We start from the raw sequence: 19,758 nt of genomic DNA, 5'->3' as shown, positions 1-19,758 counted from the left end.
CTTATCGGAATCGGATGATCCTTAGATCAATCCTACACCTCTCGATGAGAGGGACCCAAGAAAAATATCAGCTGCCATTAGTAAGATGACCCACATTGGCCCTAGTTGCCAATTTTAACAATTATGTCCCTCCTTTGGGCTGACTTGAGGCTGACTTGAGGACTGTAGGCGGACTTGAATTTTCTTCTTCGTTTTTGCTTGTTTAGTGATGTCATTGCTTGGAGAGGACTTGTGACTTTGCTTGGAGGGATATCTTTGACGTTTATACAAATATATACATAATTGTAACATGCCCTTAAGGGTCTTCAACATTTCTTTTGACTTACCTATAGCACTTTGACATGTGCTAGACCAATTTCAATGAGCAAGAAACTCATTGATAAATATAACAAAAATAATTTTTCTTTTATTTTATAATACAAATATCAAAAGTAAATTTATGAAGAGTGAACCTAGTTACACTTTCTTCAACAAAAAGTTGAGGAATTGTTACTTCATATTCTTCAAAACTAAGGATTTTGGAGATATAAGACTCCCAAAATGGGGAAGGGTGATTCAAAATGGATTTACATCATTAGGATATGACTTATTTATACTTTGAAATGGGGAAGATAGAATTTGGGCCTAGAAGGATACGTTCAATTTGTTGAGAAATCAATGTAGATAGAAATTAGGGTTTTGATTCCTCTTTTCTTGATAATTACTTGTGATTATATGTTGGCCTTTAAATCTTTGTTATTATTTCTTCTTTCATGAAGCAATTACCAATTCAAAATGTATGAAGATCACAAGAACAAAAGACACAAGATATAGGCTCTCAGCGAGGGTGAAACCCTCTCCGAGGGGAAAACCCAATTAAGCTCCTCTTTATAGAACCAAATCAAAGTCAGACAACCAAGTCAAGCACCAAGTCAGCCCTCCAAAGTATCTTGTCCAAAAGAGTCAAAGTCAATCTAAGTCAATGAAGGTCAAAGTGTCTTCTTTCTGCAACTATCAAGGTCTCGGCCTATGATTTCGACCCTGCAACTTCATACTGTAGTAGTAACAAAAACGCTAGAAAAAAACTCACACGTGTGAGGTGGATTAGGTATATATTATATATATTATGATACAAATTCAATAACAATTTTGAAGATTGGGCATAGTTACATTTCTCAACACTCACTCTTAACTAGGTAGGTATTCATAATTGTGCAAATGGTACAAGGATGACCTAAAATTGAAATGTTCTAAGAAGAGTATCACAATCAGCATATACAATGCTATAGATCTTGATACCATCTAGGCTAACTTCCAAGGTATCAACCCATCAAGGGATCTAGGCACCATCTAGGCTATTTGTCAAGGTACCTACCCAACAAGGATCCATGTGTCATCTAGGGTACCTGCCAAGACACTAACTTAACAAGGATCCAGGTGTCATCTAGGGTACCTTCCATGACATCAACTCAATAAGGGTCAAGGTGTCATCTAGGCTACCTGCCAAGACACCAACTCAACAAGGATCCAAGTGTCATCTGGGCTCCTGGCCAAGACACCAACTCATCAAGGATCCTAGTGTCATCTAGGCTACCGGCTAAGACACGAACATGGATCTAGGTACCATCTAGGCTACCTGCTAAGACACCAACATGGATCTAGGTACCATCTAGGCTACCTGCCAAGGTATTGACCCAACCAGGGATCTAGGTATCATCCAGGCTACCTACCAAGATACCAACCATAATAGTATAATCATACGAGCTTCTAAAGCCTAAGGTACTCATCATTTCTCCCTCTTACTCAAGTAGGAAATATCAACTAATCCAAGCTTGCTTCTCAAATACTCCAGGTTCTTGTTGTGAAGAGATTTAGCCAAAATATCGTCTATCGATTCATCTATCGAGATACACTGTAGCTTTATGACCCCATCTTGTACCAAACTTCTAATATAATGGCACTTATTATTAATGTGCTTTGTTCTAGCATGAAACAAAGGATCCTCAGTCAGCCTTATGCTATTCTGGTTGTCACAAAATATCACAGTGGGATCCATAGGTCCTCCAAATAAATCTGTAAGAAGCTTCCTAAGCCAAACAACTTCTTTTCCAACCTCACAAGCTGCAACATATTTAACTTCAACACTACTCAAAGCAACAAAGTCTTGTTTTCGACTCATCCATGAGATCATAGTAGATCCCAAACTAAAACAACCACCAGTAGTGCTTCTTCCATCTGTCTCATTGCCACCCCAATTAGAGTTTGTAAATCCTGATAATAGAATTTCCTTGCCATCATATTTTAGGCAGTGATGAATTGTTCCACGTAGGTATCTCAAGATATGTTTGGCAGTTATCCAATGATCATGACGTGGCTCCAATTGAAACTAACTGAGGACATTTACTGCATAACATATGTCAGGTTTGGAATTCACCAAGTACATTAGGGAGCCAACCAATTGACGATAGCTTGTGGGATCCACAAGACTAGAATTTGAATTCTTCAACTTCTTCAAATTTGTGATCATGGGAGTTGTCATGGGCTTACTATCCATCATGCCAAACTTTTGCAAGATCTTGATCACATATTTACCTTGACCAAGATATATTTCGCTTAGTTTCTGCCAAACTTCCAAGCCCAAATAATAATGCATAAGCCCAAGGTCCTTCATTTCAAATTTTGCTGCCAACATCTTCTTACACTCTTGAATACGATGTTCTACACTTGTAATAAGTAAGTCATCCACATATAATAGTATAATGACAAGTTCATTCTTGACAACCTTGATGTAGAGATTTGGATCAACAAAGCTCTTGACAAATCCAATTCTTAGTAAATAGGCATCCATTCTTGCATACCAAGCTCTAGGAGCTTGTTTCAAACCATATAATGCCTTTTTCAATCTACAAATGTGAGTTTCTCTACTATGGATTTCAAATCCTTGAGGTTGCTCAATATATACTTCTTTGTCTATAGTCCCATTCAAGAATGCTGTTTTGACATCCATTTGATGGATATTCCATCCCATAGTGGCAGCTAAAGAAAACAAAGATCTAATAGTAGTGTACTTGGCTGTAGGAGCAAAAATTTCTTCATAATCAATCCCTTCCTTTTGAGAGAAGCCTCTAGCTACAAATCTTGCCTTGTATTTATCAATGCCCCCATCTACTGCATGTTTGATTTTATAAATCCATTTAGAAGTGACAATTGATTTGTCACTAGGCCTAAGAACAATTTCCCAGACTCCATTCTTCAAGTAGATTGGTATTCTTCCTGCATAGATTTCTTCCATTCTGTATGTTCAATGGTTTGTTCATTGGTGGAGGGTTCTACTTCAATAAGCTTTGTCATATATGCTGCATACCCATAATATCTTTTAGGTCTTTTACTTTCTCTGAAGGTCCCTTTTGGTTCTCCATGACATTTAGATTCTTGTAAAGTTGCTCTTAACTATGCTGGCCTTTTTTGATTTTTAGGAATGATAGTTTGTTGAATAGGTTCACGTGGTCCCTCATCTTCTTGATTGATTGTAGGTACTTCATTGATGTCATGATCTTCTTCTTCAAAGAGGGGTGCTTCTTCATTAGAGTCAATAAGAATGTCCTTAGACCTTTTGTATGCAATGTTTTCATCGAAAATGACATCTCCGTTCACTTCAATACGCCGATCTTCCTTAATATATATTTTGTAGGCCTTATATGACAAGCTATATCCAACAAAGATTCCTTTCATGCTGGTGGAGTCCAACTTCTTTCTCGTCTTTTGGAATGTGTATGTAAATGAGACATCCAAAGATTTGAAGTTGATCTACATTTGGCTTCCTTCTTGAAAAAGCTCCTTCCAGAGTCATGTTTTCAAGAATTCTACGAGGGCTTCTATTTTAGATGTAGACTGTTGTCACAATTGCTTCTTCCCATAAGAATTTAGGAAGATCTTGATCATGGAGCATGGCTCTAATGCACTTTTCAATTGTTCTATTCTTTCTTTCAGCCACTCCATTTTGTTGAGGATTATAGGGAACTATGAGCTCCCTCTTAATACTTGCTTCCTTGCAAAAAGCTATAAGTTCCTTAGAAGTGTATTCCCCACCATTATCGTATCTTAGAGTTTTTATTTTTCTTTCTGTCAAGATCTCCACTTCTGCGTTAAATTCTTGGAATTTCTCAAAAAATTCATCCTTAGATTTGAGGAGATAAATCCATGTTTTCCTTGAATGATCATCAATGAATGTTACATAATATTGATGACCTCCAAGAGATTTTTCTGCCATTGGTCCACATACATCAGAATGAATGAGGTCTAATATTTCTTTAGATCTAGTATCATTGCTTGTGAATGCCTTCTTCACATTTTTGTCTAAAGCACATCCCTTGCATACTTCTCCATGGTCTTCTTTCAAATTGGGGATGCCTTTTACCATCTTACTTAAAGAGGGAAATATTTTATAGTGAAGGTGGCCATACCTTCTATGCCAAAGCTCAGAGGGGCTAATATCCAAATGTATAAGAGCTTGAGGAAGATGTGTTAGTAGCCTATACAACCTCCCGTCACAAATCCCAATAACCTTAGCTTTATCAATGCTGGAATCCTTTCCCCAAACATGAACCTTGCCATCTATGAAAGTAATTCTATCTTCTTCATCTTCTAGACAAGAAATGGAAAGTAAATTTTTCTTCAAACCTGGAACGAAGAGTATATTGTTGAGATGAATATTTTCACCACCTTCTAACTTCAAAGATGTAGACCCAATGCCCTTGACTGAATAGCTCTTTTTATCTCTAAGCTCCACTGGATGAGAGGTGTCTCCTTTTGATATAGTTTGTAGTTGACTACATTCTCCCTTCATATGTCTTGAGGCTCCACTGTCAATTATCTATACGTCTTCATCATCAAAAGTACTCGTGAGAACAAAAAATAATCCTTTATCCATGATATACCCTTAGATAGTCTTGAGATGAACTTGATCACACAATCTTTGGTAGATATCAAGAGGCTTCCAATAGTCTTGATGCCTTGCTTCATATAGCTAGCCATTGTAGATAAATGCTTCAAAGGAGTCTTCAAAGAGATGGAGGTTATCTTCAAAGCGTCCTTCATTAACCTTAGCTCTGAAACCATGTTGAGAAATCAATGTAGATAGAAATTAGCGTTTTGATCCCTCTTTTCTTGATAATTACTTTAAAACAGTGCGAACATCGCATATGGATTTCCAATCAAATCCAATAATCATGAGCAAGCTAAGGCTCAATAATAATACAGAGGTATTTACAATAATAGAAACATCAAGTTTCTATGTAGAATATGGAAACAATCAGTTTCATCTAAGAAACTGCTAAAAGAATAAAAATAGCAACAGCTAAAAGAATGAGCATTAAATACTAAATAGGAATATTCTAATACCCTCCCTTAATGCTCAATCTATTTACAACACCAATAGACCCTCTGAATTTTACAAATTTATCAGGACCAAGAGGCTTGGTGAAAATGTCGGCGGGCTGCTCTGTTGTGGGAACATATTGCAACTGAACTGAGCCATCTTCAACGAGCTGGCGAATGTAGTGGCAATGAGTTTCCACATGCTTTGTTCGTTCATGAAAGACTGGATTCTTGGCAAGTTTGAGCACTCCCTGATTATCACAAAACAAAGAAGTAGGCCCTGTCTGGGAAACATGCATATCTGCCAGCATACGTCGAAGCCAAACTGCCTCACAGGATGCCTTGACTGCTCCCCGATACTCTGCTTCTGTTGAGGAGAGAGCCACTGCCTGTTGCTTCTTACTAGTCCAAGTAACAGCACCGGATCCTAGATTAAACACATACCCAGCTGTAGATTTACGGTCATCAACCGAACCAGCCCAGTCAGAATCAGTGTAACCACTGAGTATAGGATTGGAACTTCGAGTGTATAGGAGGCCATAATCAGAAGTGCCACGCACATATCGTAGCACACGCTTTGCTGCTTTCCAATGATCAGCTTTAGGAGCTGACATGAAGCGGGAAATGTAGCTTACTGCAAAACTGATGTCAGGTCTGGTAGCAGTAAGATAGATGAGACTGCCCACTAATTGCCTGAATAAAGTTTCATCCACAAGGGGAGAGGATGACTGTGCTGAAAGTTTGAGCCCTGGTTCCATAGGAGTCGTGGCCGGTTTGCAATCCTGCATTCTGAACCTGTCCACAAGATTTTTGGCATACTTGGACTGAGAGAGAAAGATCTGATTTTCAGTCTGCCAAACTTCAACCCCCAGACAGTAATGAAGAAGTCCTAAGTCTGTCATCTCAAAAGTTCTGCATAAATCTTGTTTGATCCCATGGATCAAATGTGCAGAGCTGCCAGTAATGATAAGGTCATCCACATAGACAACCACAAACAAGATATCATCACCAGTATGCTTGATGTACAGGTTTGCATCAGATGGGCTCCGCTGAAAACCCTGATCTGTCAGGTACTGATCAATTTTCATGTACCAAGCCCGAGGAGCTTGTTTCAATCCATAGATTGCTTTAGCTAACCGACACACTTTCTGTTCTTGACCAACAACATTGAATCCTGGAGGTTGCGTCATGTAGACTTCTTCTTGGAGATCACCATTTAGGAAAGCACTTTTTACATCCATCTGATGAACTTTCCAATTGAACTGAGCTGCTAGAGCAAGGACAAGCCTTATGGTACTCATCTTGGCTGTAGGAGCAAAAGTCTCCTCATAGTCGATGCCTTCCTTCTGTGAGAACCCTCTAGCCACAAGCCGAGCTTTATACTTGTCTATGGTTCCATCAGCTTTGTATTTCACTTTATACACCCATTTGCAGCCTATGGGCTTTTTCCCTGCAGGAAGATCAGAAAGTGTCCATGTGTGATTCTTCTGAAGACTCTGGAATTCGGCTTCCATAGCCTATTCCCACTCAGATGTACCCTTAGCCTCTGAATATGTTTGAGGCTCAAAAATACTGTGTAGGTTAGCCATAAGAGCAAAATTGACTGTAGACTGTTGTCTGTTCTTATGTCTAGAAGTTCTACCTTCAAGGAGCTCATCATCCCGGAGATCACCAATGGTTTTAGCCCACCATTTAGGCCGAAGAGTAGAAGAACCAATATCAGGAGTAGAGGAATCAATATCAGGAGGAGGTGGAGAAGACTCAAGAGCAATAGGGGCCGCAAGGGGAGGGTTATTTTCTGGAGGAAGTTCAGATAGAGTATTATCAAATACTGATGCTACATCATCCCTCCCATCAGGTGGACCGACCGGAAGAAGAACACTGTGAGGCTGATCCTCAGAACACTGCTCAGAAGAAGAAGACTGAAAGAATCCTCTGTCTTCATCAAATACTACATTCCGACTGAAGCTAAGACGACCAGTGGCTATATCTATCAGCCTATAGGCCTTGTGATGATCACTGTACCCTGTCATCATGAGTTTCTGACTTTTGGAATCCAACTTAGAGCGCTTAGCAGCTGGAATCCAAACATATGCAACTGAGCCAAATACTTTGAGATGACTGATCTTAGGCTTACGACCAGACCAAAACTCTTCAGGAGTCTTCCCTGTAACAGCCTGAGTGGGTGATCGGTTAAGAAGGTAAACAGCAGTAAATACTGCTTCAGCCCAGAATCTGTTTGGAACACTCCCGTGTTGTAACATGGAACGAGCCATTTCAACAACCGTGCGGTTGCGACGCTCGACAACACTGTTCTGCTGAGGAGTGTAGGGTGTGGTTAACTGACGTTTGATGCCATGAATCTCACAGAAGTTGGCAAAAGCTAAAGAACAAAATTCCCCCCCATTGTCGGTCCTAAGAGTCATGATGTTACAGCCAGACTCTTTTTCAACTAAGGTTTTAAACTTCTGAAAGGTACTAAGTGCATCAGATTTATTTTTTAGAAAATACACCCACATCTTTCTGCTGAAATCATCTACAATAAGTAAAAAATATTTGCAAGCAGTGATAGAAGCTGTATTCATAGGTCCACAAATATTAGCATGAAGTAATTGAAGTACCTTAGATGCTCGCCAAGATTCTCCATCCTTGAATGGAGACCGATGTTGCTTTCCCGCTTGACAGGCGCCGCATACCCCCAATTGCTGAGTCTGAATATCAGGTAATCCTGACACAAGTCCCTCCCGAGAGAGCTGAGAGAGATACTGCATATTTAGATGCCCATATCGCTGATGCCATAGAGTACTGATGGGAGAGACACGTGCTGCTAGAGCCACTTCTGGAGAGTCACCGGTGTCAAGTAGCCTATATAGACCATGGTCCTCTAGGCCAACAACAATTGTTATACTAGTCTCCCTGTCAATAATGGAGCACTTGTGCGCACTGAACACTACATCAAGCTGAGGAGAATTCCTCATAATCTGGCTGACAGACAGCAGATTAATTTCCATACCAGGAACATAGTATACATTCAAGAAGATGAGTGTGCGCCCACCAGACTGAATCTGAATGGTACCTCTACCAACCACTGTATATTTTTCCCCTCCACCAAATACCACGGAATCACTGAAAGGTGAGAAGTCAATAAACCAGTCACGCCTGTGAGAGAAATGGCGTGATGCACCAGAGTCAATGTACCAAGCAGAAGACGGTACATGATCTGACGACCTTTTAGCCATAAAGGCGTAAAAGGCAGATGCTGTCTGCTCGGAATATTCCTGACTGCCTTCCAACATGAGACTGGTTAACGAAGCCATCTGCACGTTTCCCAAGATATGAAAAAAATACAAAAAATCCTGCACGGATTTCAATGCGGATGCTGGCTGATCCAGACAAAATTGACAGATGCTGATATAAATATAAAATGATTCCCAAAGGAAACTGATTTACTGTAAGAAGCACAATTTTCTTAAACAAACACTAGATAGGAAGAAGCAACAAATTGGGCCCACAGGCATAGGCAGGAAACTCAAGACGGATATGAAGAGGCACAAAAGTTCTGGAAAGTTAAAACCTCTGTTTTACTGTAATAACAATGCTGATTTACTTGAATGAATTTCTTCCCAAACTCTCTAGTAGCAATAGAGCAGGTTCCACTGCTGTAGCTGTACCCTTACACTGCTGTAGCAATAGAGTAGGTTTCACTGACTATACAGTCCTGAATTTTCACAAAAAAAAAAAAAAAAACGCTGTCTCAGGCTTGAATTCTCCACACTCTGTTTTAGAAAAGAATATGTGCAAGTGTCAACACCATGCTTCAGATCTGTATCAGTTCACAGATATGTCGGCTTCAGCTGTTATTAGTCGACACATTTCTCAACACATACATATAAAGCTTGGACTGATACGTAGACTGAAAATACGTAGTCTGAAAAATACGTAGACTGGAAAATACGTAGATTGGAAATACGCAGACTGGGTTTGGGTCCCACCGCTTCCGCTGCCAAAATACGTGAGCCAAAATACGTGAGCAAAAAAAAAAAAATACCGGCCGTGCGATTCCAAGTATCGTGACGGAGCCACAGTATCGTTCCTCCCGGCCTTTACTCCCGGGGCCTGCGTGTATTCTTCCTCCTGGTCTTTTATCTCCGGAAAAACAAACGAGAGAAGACTCACCTGAAACGTTCCCGTGTGGCGAAGCAAATCCTCAGCTGAAACGTTAAATGAGGATTCACCGTCAAAACGAGGGACCAAGTCAGGCCACGCCTCGCAGCGAACACTGATATGCTCAGTGGCTAGGCTTCAAGGGCCACGATGAGACAACAAGGCTTCAAACAAATAAACTGTTCAACCGACAAATAGACTGCTGCCCCCGGATTCGAAATGCCGGGTTTTAATTTCAAGGCAATTTCACGATTCCGAGCACCGCCACAAAGTTAATTCCTCATAAAATGATAATGCAGGAGAAGAATCCCTTTCTGTATCGAGATTGACGACTGTAAGCTTTTATCACAGTGAGCAAAGCCGAGGCTAAGACTCAGTGAAGGCTACCTGGCTTACAGAGGGCTCGACCTTAGAAAGGAATGAAGGAACTCAAGAGATTAGGATGCGAAGAGGATAGCTGATCAAGAAATCTACAGACCCTGAGAGCAGTTTCGAAATGAACTACTGAATTTTTCAAACTATGAAAAATTATTTCGAAAAAAAAATCCCTGTGCTCTGATACCATAAAACAGTGCGAACATCGCATATGGATTTCCAATCAAATCCAATAATCATGAGCAAGCTAAGGCTCAATAATAATACAGAGGTATTTACAATAATAGAAACATCAAGTTTCTATGTAGAATATGGAAACAATCAGTTTCATCTAAGAAACTGCTAAAAGAATAAAAATAGCAACAGCTAAAAGAATGAGCATTAAATACTAAATAGGAATATTCTAATATACTTGTGATTACATGTTGGCCTTTAAATCTTTGTTATTATTTATTCGAGTTGTCTTTAGTGAGACTTTTTGGAAGCTTTTTTGGTGGGTTTTTCCTGTCTAATTTCTCTAAAATCTGGCAGGAATTTATTGAAATCACAAGCTTTATGGGTAACCCTGCACAATCGAAGTGCCCTAGGGGTTTTTCAGGGTGCTGAATCCATATATACAGTCAAAAAACGAGTTTAAATAACACATCAAGATTGCACCTCAAATTTTTCCGTTGGATTCCGACACCGGAAAGTCCAAAAAGTCGCACTAAAGACAACTCCTTATTTATTCTTTCATCAAGCAATTACCAATTCAAAATGTATGAAGATCACAAGAACAAGAGACACAAGATATAGGCTCTCAGCTAGGGAAAAACCCCTCTCCTAGGGGAAAACCCAATCAAACTCTTCTCTATATAGAACCAAGTCAAAATGAGACAACCAAGACTCCAAAACAAGACCAAGAACTTCCACCAAGCACCAAGTTAGCCCTCCAAAGTATCTTCTCCAAAAGAGTCAAAGTATATCCAAGTCAATGAAGGTCAAAGTGTCTTCTTTCTGCAACTTTCAAGGTCTCAACCTATGACTTTGGCCCTGCAACTCATGGCTTGCAACTTCGCACTGTAGCTGTGGCAGAAACCCTAGAAAAAAAACTCGCACGTGTGAGCTGAATTAGGTCAAAAATCAGTGTTTTCTTCTTTTCTTGGATTCTCTTCCTTTCTCCTTGGCTTCGCTTGTCTTTCTCTTTTTTTTTGGTGCAGATCGAACTTGCTTGAGGATGGATGCCAAATAGGTCGAATACTCTTCCTTTTTATACCTTCTTCAAAGGTTGAATGGGCCTCTTCTAGGCCGACTTCATTGGCAGGGCCGACTTGGTGTTTGGAGTCCAAAAGTGACATTTTAAAATCAAAAGAAATATTTCTTTCTTGATACAATTTTTCCCATAAGGGTCTTATACATGTGACAAAGACTTGAATGATTCAATGAACCCTAGAAGTGTGAAGAACATGCTTGACCTAGTTGACAAATAAAAGGAGCATGAAACCCATGCTTCAAAATATTTTTTTTTTTTCTCTTTTTCATTTTTACAATAAGTATATAATGATACAAATTCAATAACAATTATAAAGACCGAGCATAGTTACATTTCTCAACACCATTAGATATAAAATATTGTACTAATTGACCAAAGGTGAGAATCCTTTGGTTTTGGGGTCAAAGAAGTGGATTTTTCTGATCTCAGACCTTATGATATATGTTGTGGAGGTCCTAATTACATTCTACATCTTGATCAACGATAATTTGTTTTCATCAAACAGATTATGTCTTCAAAAATTGTGTCCTTGCCAATGTAACAATTTAAATATTCCCCATAAGTCTATGTGGCAACCATGGCCAATTCACCATAATTCACACACATTGAGCTAGTGATGCATGGAAATCTAGTAGAGACATTTCGAAGCATCGTAAATACTCTGAGGTTTTTGAAACCCTAAGCCTAACCCTAATACCAGCAATAAAAAGTCTAGTGGAAGGAGGGAAAAGGGTTCATGAATGTCGGTTGCTTTTGTGGTACCATACTATGCACAATGAGTGGAGGAAATGCTAACAAGGCATAGAGAAAGAAACAATCTATGGAGGATTGTCTTAGACCTTAGTGCCTTATAGCTTTGCATCAAGCTTGGATTGCACTTATGTTTTGTGTTGTAATTTGCATTATATAAATGACAAACAGTCTTGTCCATGTCTTGTCCATCTTTTTTTGTTATGTTCCCCCTCGTCAAGATTACCTGGGATAAATATTGTGTTCCACCATGTCTTTGTTGTTATAACTCTATTATTTGTTACAATAGTTAAAGAATCCAAATGATGTGTTTTTATTTTTGTTAAAGCATTGAATATACAAAATAAATAGTCTCATAGTTGAACATATGCTGGCCATGGTAGATGTGGTTGTAGGTTTTTTCTGGTGTGGAGACCATTGGAATGTCCATGGTGGTTTACATCGTAGAGGTAGATAGCCAGACTGTAAGTGCATCAACCAACACAACAACCCTTTGTCTTCCAGAAATAAACCACGTGACAAATATTCACTTATGGATGTGAATTTGAGACGCCGTCTCCTTGAAAATTTTCCCTGTGATAAAAGCAGTGCCACATTTCTATTAGAACTACTCAGCTTGCAGGCATATTTGATAGGATCTTTTTAACCAGCATGGGTGGGATCTCGTAAATGCATCCATTACGTTGACTTAATGTAATTGCTTCACTACGAACTTTAAGTGCTCCTTGTGTGAAACATTAATTATTTTCCCAAGGCACTCTATTTTCTATAAATGTAATTGTAATCCCTCTTAGAAAATTAATGTGTGAGCCTTGACTGAGTAAATTATCCTCCTAATTAGTAATTACCTAGCAAGTCGTTCCCACCCCCCATTACGTTCTTTGTGCTTTTCAAGTCAACTATCTTGTTGATTAGCTGCCACGGTGCTCCCACCCAAATTACTTGTGCTTGGATTAATCTATTTCACTTTTGTTTGGTCTTTTTCTCCATTACTGTTACGTTCCTGCATATATATGATCAGTGAGTGAATTGCTCCGTGCTAACTTAATTTGAACTTGGTTAACTTGGCAACTTTTCCATTGTAATCATAACGTTCCATTCTATGCCCGTGTGCCATGTGCATCTTACACCTAACACTAGAGAGGACAAATAATGCATACATTGCTCCAATAAGTGGCTACAACATGGTAGAATATAATCTACAATTTGTTCCAATTAAACACCCAGAGATATGTTTTTCTTTTGTTTTTTCACTATTGTCCACCTGTCAACATTTTATGCATGTCCTTACTATTGCTTTTGTTCCTCATCATCGTGTTAGTATTATGTTGAGTTTTACCCTAATGGATTTTTTGCCCTTTTTTGGGCTGAGCGTGGAGTGACCACCATCTATGAAGCCCACATACATGTTTCCTGTTCTTGCTTCTCTTTACACGAATTTGTTTTTTAGCTTTTATAGTGTGTTGAGTTTACTTTCTGATGTTTTGTAAGTATCTGTATAGACACCCAAAGGTGTGACAAAACATTAAATCTTGTACAGATGTCCAAAGGTGTGACAAACATGATATGGAAGCCATTCTCGCTGGAGATGTATGAGGTAACTAGCATATTTCATCTTTTTCACTTCGTATTTTGAAGTTTAATGTGAAAATCTACATTAAACAGTCATTTATTGCTCTCTTCACTAATGTTATTGACATACCTTAATAACTCACCATATATATAATTCTCTCTATTTAAGGGTGGAACTAATATTAAATGGTTGTATCTCTGTGTACATCTCAAGGTCCAGGGGATGATGACGAAGATGATGTATTTTATAATGACATTTTTAATGACAATACAATATTGTTAATAGCAGTAATGAAGTCGCTTACGATTATGGTAGTAAGGTTGTTTATTTAATTAATTTTAACAAGTTATTTATTCAGTATGTATTACATTTTTATATAATATTTATTATGATAAATAAAGAAAACGAAAGTAAATATTTTTTGGAATATCCTTTCAATATTTAAACATAGTAGAAATAAATATATTATGGTTAGTATTATTTTATTCCATTTTATTCTTGTGCGGATCATGATCATGACCATTTTCATTCTGTGAATGTAATCATTTTATTTTGTATCGAGTATTTATTTGTGGAGCATAATTATCAAATTATATTTTTAATTCAGGATTAACTTTTTATTCCGGTGGTTATCATGCTTATGATCATTAAGCATTTTCGTTTTTGTGAGTGTAATAATTTCATTTTGTATGGAGTATTTATCTGTAAAATATGATTATTGAATTATATTTTAGTTTATGATTATTATTTTTAAAATGCAGTATTTATAATGAAATTTGGATTCAAATTCTGATATTATTGATCAATGAGTGATTGCAGAGTTGTGTGGTGAGAATTTTGTGTACCTTGTTAATTTGGATTATAAATCACAATAGCCATATTTTTGTGTCTACATTTCAAGTCTATAACAAGATCTTATATGCTTTGTTAAAACATAATCCAGTAATAATGATAAAACATATCTAATAATTATAAAAAATTAGTAATAATAATAATAATTATTTGTTTCAAATAAATATTCTAATTTAAAAAAATGGAGCTTAATAATGTCTTTTGTCATGATTAACTAGATTTCTATAAAATGGAGCTTAATAATATCTTTTGACATGATTAATCAGCTTTGTATTAGATATTATGTATATTGTTGAAGGGTATTTGTTGGTTGGTATAATTAGAGTTTATTGAAAATTGATGTAATAGTATTTTTGTATATAAATATGACTTAATTAATTCATTTGACATTTTTTAGTTCTTAATAGTTACTTTGCTGTATTGATTTTTGCTAGTATTTTTAATATGAATTTGGTTTAATCTATTTGTGAATATTACAACGCAAATGTTCAAATATTACATTTTATAACACCAAGTTATCAAGGTTTACTATCTGCATACTAAGCTACCAATGTTTAATATCTACATGTTAAGTATTCTCAATCTAGTCATAAGTTGTTAGTGAGTGAACTTGAACACCTTTTAATTATGAGAAACAATAGTTCCATTGTTGAATAGAGCATGAGTTTCTATAATGTCTTGTGTTATATTGTTTTGCATAATACATTTTTTTGGCTTCAATTTTACTAGCAATTAAGTTAGTAGTAGTAGAATTTTGAGAGTTTTCTTTTTGGGAAAATCACTAAAATGGTCGTAGAGAATAGTGGATGAAAAACATGAATATTTATAACTTGGTTTTGGATTGTCTAACAACAATGTTAATACTCGAATAATGTTATGTACCTTAGATATGGAAATTAAATCATAGGTAAGATGTATAATAACGTGGATGGAATGTTTTAATACTTCATATATAGACATACCCTTAAGGTAGGGCAACACCTTATAAGAATCATTTTATGAAATGATCAACTGTTGTTCACTTTCCTCTTTGAGTGTGCAACTTTCGAATGCGTAAAGCTCTCCAATATAGTATTACTATCATACATGTTTGATAAGGAGGTCTCCATCATTGTTAATTGGATCTAGCGTGAGTGGTTGTGAGACGGAGTGCTATCCTATTTACTTGGTTTCCATTCCCATATGTGACATGTTGAGCTCATGGTGAGTATATTGTTGTAATGAAATTTGGGCCTTGTTCACATGCACTTGTGCCTAAAAAATCTAGGGGTTACCATGGAATGAGGGGAAGTGCATGGGGTTTTCCTCAAGATAGTTATCTAGAAAAAATAAGACGAAGACTCCATCCTTATTTATAAATATCATATGGTAACTATTTAGCAAGCATTTTTTGATGAGGCCACAAGACATTTATCAATGTTAACTACCCAATGGGCCCTTATTTAATAATAACGAATGTTGTAGACCTAGTCCACATTACATTAAATGACCCCCATATTTACTCTTATTTTTGATAAGTCCATAGGCCCTTATTACACCCCTAGGCATGATCGTACCATTCCGTCCCCTTTTGAGAAGTGTTTTCCTCAATGCTTGTGCATATGATATGCATGTTGACAATGCAACTAGTGTCGATTTTCATAATGTAATTCAAATGTATCATTGATGTACTTATTATATTCATTTATTATTCATTAATGTTATTTTGTTTGATTTCAGACTTTTGTGATCCATACTGATTTTGAGAATGTCTATTAATCACATTAGTTTTTGTTGGTCGATGTTTCAAACCATCTAATGTGGTTCATCCTAAGGACAATATATCTAGTCAAAGCATGTTCTTCATGCTTATAGGGTCAATTGGGTCAAAAGAAAAAAATATTAAGAGTCAGTAATGTAATTGAGTCAAAGTCCCATTTGGACTTCTTGTAAGAAAAAGAAAAAATATTTTATTTGAGTCAAAAAGTCAATTTGTCATCCACAAAACCAAGTCAGCCCTACTTGGACAAGTTGGCCTAGAAGAGGCAGCTATTTGACCTCTTGGACAACTATAAATACAAGACAGTTCAACCTCATTCACTCACTCATCTCACACATCAATTTCTGTGCCAAATACAGAAAGAAAGATAACGAAGTCAAAGGAGAGAAAATTCATATTTTTGGCTTGTTTATGTTCACAAGTGCGAAGGTTCTGGGGCAACTTTGCGAAATTACAGGTCCAAACTGCAGGTCCAAATTCTGTGATTTGATCAGATTTGACTAACGTTGAACTTCATTGAATTTCATTGGGTTGGAGGAGATTTGAAGGAGGGATGACTTGGGTCTTTGTGGTAGTCTTGGTCTTGGATATCTCACTTTGATATGATTCTATAAGAAGAGGATTTTGGGTTTGCCCCCTTGTGGGGTTTTGCCCTAGCTTGGAGCCTAATTTTTGGTGTTCTTTGTTTCTTTGGGATATTTATGTTTTTGGTAATTACTTGACGAAGAGAACATCCTATTAATAAGAAGCCAACATATATTCATAAGTAATTATCAAGTTAAAATAAATCATCTTTATCTACTTGTTTTTGGTTTTTTAACATGGTTTCAGAGCTAAGGTGAAGGAAGGAAGCTTAATGATCACCTCTGGTTGGCACTCTTGCTTGAAAACATTCTTATAAACAACTATCATTTCTCTTCCTCTCTAATGGCAAGATATTTGAAGGAAGGTCTCCAAACTATCTAAAGAAGTCACTGATGCAAGTCTTTCTTCTGCTCTTACAAGTTCATTTGAAGATGATAATACATGGGTAATCGACAGTGGAGCTTCAAGATTTATGACAGGGGAATGTGGTCAACTCAAAACTCTATAAAAGGGAATCTCTTCTCACTCAGTTGAACTTCGAGACAAGAATACCAACTTGGTCAAAGGGATTGGATCTACCTCTTTAGAGCTGGAATTTCGTGGGAATATTCATCTCAATAATATCCTCTATGTTCCAGGTTTGAAAAAGAATTTGCTTTCTAAGATAATGGAAAAGGGTAGCATTTGTTGATGGCAAAGTTGTTGTTTGGGAAAAGGGGTCAAGTATAGAAAATGCAAGGAGTATTCGATTCGTGGGGGGAGGTTGTATAGGCTTCTAACTCCTCCTCAACCTCTACTACATTTAAACACCAATCCTTGTGAATTTTGGCACATAAGGTATGGTTTTCTCCACTACAAGATATTGCCATCATTAAATCAAATGGTTACTAGTATAACCCAATTAAAAGAAGAGCATGAAGGATTATGTAAGGGATGCACCCTTGGTAAGAATGTGAAGAAACCATTCACTGGCAGTGACACGAGATCCAAGGAAATCTTGGATTTAATACATTGCGATGTTTCTGGACCCATGTCAAAAAAGTCATTTGGTGGTCATCAATGCTTTGTAACATTTATTGATGATCATTCCAAAAAGATTTGGATATGCCTCTTAAAATCTAAAGATGAAGTATTCGAGAAGTTCCAAAAGTTCAAGGTAGAAGTGGAAAATATGACAGAAAAGAAGATAAAGACCATAAGATTAGATATTGGTGGAGAATATACTTCCAAAGAACTTGTGGCCTTTTACAAAGAAGCATGAATTAAGAGGGAGCTAATAGTTCCCTACAATCCTCAACAGAATGGTGTGGCGAAAGGAAGAATCAACCTATTGAAGAATGTGTAAGAGCCATGCTACATGACCAAGATATTCACAAATTCTTATGGGGAGAAGCTTCCGTGACAACAATCTACATAGAAAATATAAGTCCTCACAGATTTCTGTTGGACATTGGATAAACCAACGCTCCGTGACAACAATCTACATAGAAAATATAAGTCCTCACAGAAGTGGATAAACCAATGCTCCTTGTGTGTTTCATGACATGTGCTTAACAACCTCTCGTGGATCCGTTAACTTTGGCGATGCGTATGTTTAATAACACTTACGGGTTTTCGTGTAACGATAATCGTGATTCCAACAAGTGGTATCAGAGCCAAAGGTCTCGAGTTCGAATCACACTCGGCTCACGTAGAGGGGGAGATTATTGGACATTGGATAAACCAACGCTCCCTATGTGTTTCAAAACATGTGCTGAATTGCCTCTTGTGGGTCCATTAACTATGGTGATGCATCAGTTTACTAACACTTGCAAGTTTTGGTGTAACGTCAATCGTGATAGCCATAACCATGGTGTGATGAAGTTTTCTCTTTGGTTGAGCTTGAATTGCCGGATGGTTTTGAAATCAGGGGCGGTGATCTCAGGAAAATTCCCAAGGGCCTAGAAATCCCTTGACTGGTAATGGCGAGATACATAGTAAAGCCTAAGGGTTGAGATGAGAAAATTCCTTAAGGTATTGGTGAAGAAATTTGGAGGCATACATGCTCGTTTAGGGCCTAGTGATCCCTTAACTGATTTTGTGTATGTTTCTTTGTTTGGGCCTAGGAATCCATTAACCAGTAATGGCAGGATTGTGGTAAAGCCTAGTTGTATAGGTGAGGGTTTTAGATGTGGAAATCCCTTCACTGGTAATGGTGGGATATGCGTTAAAGCCTAAGGAAGCCATGGTTGTTTTGTTGTGAGTCCCGTATTCATGCTTGGAATATGGCACGAGGGTGATTGGTTGAAAGAAATATTTGGTTCAACCCAATCTATGGTCGGGTGGTACGTGGAAGTCCTTGACTTGGTTTGTTTTTGCATATGTTAATAAGAACTATTTTCCTCTTGTATTTCATGAGTAGTTATACTTGTTATTATGTGGCTTTGATGGTTGTTTTATCATTGTTATTATTCTGGTTATATGCTAGTTATAAGCATGGTTTCATGATAGATTCTAGTTATGGCTCTTAACATGTTTTGATTGGTAAATGAATGGTTATTGAATGTATGGCCTAATAAATGTTATTGTTGCTATTATGGGAGGGCACCGAACCTTCTTGATGATTCTCAGATAAGTATAAAACCCTTATGTTCAAATATGCATCCATGACCTATAGATTACATGTTCTCAATATATTTGACGAAATGTGTCATGGTTAGGTCAAGTCTTTGATCAAGTTTCTGTGTCATTTATTATCATGTTTTGGGGCAGTGGTCTGGAGACTAGCTCTGCAAAGGTGGCTCAGATTTTGTGGTCGCAGGCACAGAACTGGGAAAATAAGATTGCTGTCGCTACTTTGCAAGCTTATGCGTGCGACTGGAGGCCTACAGTCGAATTAATGCAGTTTTATGCTTGAGGTTGGGAGTCCAGATCATTGAAAAAGAAATTTAACTCAGGGTTTGGGCACCTGGAAGGGTGGTTTAGCTCTTGGGGGTCTTGTAGCTCCCGAGGAAGGTCATTAAGGTTTTAGTTTGTCGATTCCACTTCCTCAACTACACTTAGGACGTTGAGTCATATCATAGTAACTCTTCATTACATGTTTACCTCGGTAGA

The 19,758-nt window shown here is 37.6% G+C and overlaps 1 protein-coding gene across 5 annotated transcripts in view; it reads left to right on the top strand.

The window, feature by feature from the left end:
- The window catches only part of LOC149218943 (Histone superfamily protein), a 121,030-nt gene extending 107,146 nt beyond the window's left edge, over window positions 1–13,884 (top strand). For 3 of the 5 annotated variants that reach the window (XM_089382511.1, XM_089382507.1, XM_089382508.1), the window contains 2 exons: window positions 13,437–13,493; window positions 13,683–13,884. The gene's annotated coding sequence lies outside the window, so the exon portion shown is untranslated. The remainder of the gene's footprint in view (window positions 1–13,436; window positions 13,494–13,682) is intronic. The other 2 variants (XM_089382509.1, XM_089382510.1) reach the window with 1 other exon arrangement.
- The last annotated feature ends 5,874 nt before the right edge of the window (window positions 13,885–19,758 follow it).

Source organism: Pinus tabuliformis, chromosome Q, assembly GCF_031772625.1.
Source record: "Pinus tabuliformis cultivar Carrire ecotype Pingquan chromosome Q, CPIR1, whole genome shotgun sequence".
Lineage (NCBI taxonomy): Eukaryota > Viridiplantae > Streptophyta > Pinopsida > Pinales > Pinaceae > Pinus > Pinus tabuliformis.
Note: the sequence above shows the minus strand (reverse complement) of the source record. Positions and strands in the feature narration are given on the sequence as shown.